The following is a 1,493-nucleotide window of genomic DNA, read 5'->3' as shown; positions in this document are numbered from 1 at the left end:
CTGAGGGAAATTCTATCTCCAGGAAGCCATATACTTGGATTGTGTAAACTGAACTCCCCACAGATACGTTTTTTTTGAGATATAATAATTTACCCTCTTAACTGTTAGAGAAGTTTGCTACATGAGGAAGATTTTTTGGATCATTTGCAAAACCCTAAAGTTGAGATATAATCCAGTTAGTACTCTAATGTCGCTTATGCAAAGATTTCTTTTGGTGTTTAGTGAATGGAAATTTCTCTCCCTAAGATTTTTTTTTTTTAGGATATGAAAGTTTACTATTGCCATGTTTGCATCCTCAGAACTTATGATCTTGGTCTTTTCTTCTTGCCTTTACCTAGGGCCAAGAGAGAGACATTGGCTACGTTGACAACCCTAAAGTGGATTCCAAGAATGTCACTGACAGAATGACCTTTACAACCAAGTCCTGCAGCCAGAACTTCATTGTTCTCCACAGTAACGTTCAAACAATCGTCATTGGGTATGAAAGCTGTGAGTTTCTTGTTATTCTTCGTCAGCTGGCCCTTGACACACTTCCTGTTGGCAGAAGTGAGCTATTTACCTTCAACCCTGACTTTTTCCAGCAAAATTCCCTTTGCACGTGAAGCGCCTCCAAACGCGTTGGCCTTCAGGGCTGGGCCCAAGTGGGCTTTCTTGTACTGTTTACCACGCCGCTTCTGGTCCTCTTGGTGGCTGTGGATGTTCCCGGCAGTATGAAGAACTTGACACTTGTGCATCTTGCTGGAGCCACAGACCCAAGCAAAAGGTCTAACATACTTGTTAAAAGAATTGTGGTAAAATACACATAACATAAAATTTACTGTCTTGCCCATTTAAAGTGTTAAGTGCATTCTCATGGATATGCAACCAATCTCCAGAGCCTTTCATCTTATAAAACTGAAACTCCATACCCATTGTGATGATTAATTTTATACTTCAACTTGGCCAGGCCAAAGTGCCCAGATATTTGGTCAAACATTATTCTGGAAGTTTTTTTGAGGGTGTTTTCAGATGAGATTTACATTTAAATTGGTAGACTTTGAGTAAAGCAGATTGTTCTCCATAATGTGGGTGGGCCTCATCCAATCAGTTGAAGGCCTGAATAGAACAAAAGACTGACCTCCCCCAAGGAACAGGGAATTCTGCCAGCAGACAGCCTCCAGACTTAGACTGCAACATTGGTTCTTCCCTGGGTCTGCAGCCTGATGGCCTACACTGCAGATTTTGGACTTGCCGGCCTCCAGAATTGCATAAGCAAATTCCTTCAACTAAATCTCTCTTTATGTATATAAACATCATAGCGGTTCTGCTTTTTTAGAGAACCCTGATTAATATACTCATTGAACAGTAACTATCCCCCCTACCCCGTCCCTGGAAACCCCTACTCTACTTTCTGTTTCTATGAATTTGACTGCTCTAGATGCCATATATAAGTGAAATCATATGCTAAATATCTTTTTGTAACTGGCTTATCTCACTGAGAGGAATGTCATCAA

The 1,493-nt window shown here is 40.8% G+C and overlaps 1 pseudogene; it reads right to left on the bottom strand.

Moving 5' to 3' along the window:
* Nucleotides 1-302: 302 nt before the first annotated feature.
* LOC100629868 (small ribosomal subunit protein uS12-like) lies at nt 303-734 on the bottom strand (annotated as a pseudogene).
* Nucleotides 735-1,493: the final 759 nt, after the last annotated feature.

This window comes from Equus caballus, chromosome 2, assembly GCF_041296265.1.
Source record: "Equus caballus isolate H_3958 breed thoroughbred chromosome 2, TB-T2T, whole genome shotgun sequence".
NCBI lineage: Eukaryota > Metazoa > Chordata > Mammalia > Perissodactyla > Equidae > Equus > Equus caballus.
The sequence above is the reverse complement of the archived record's forward strand: the minus strand, read 5'-3'. Positions and strand labels throughout refer to the sequence as shown.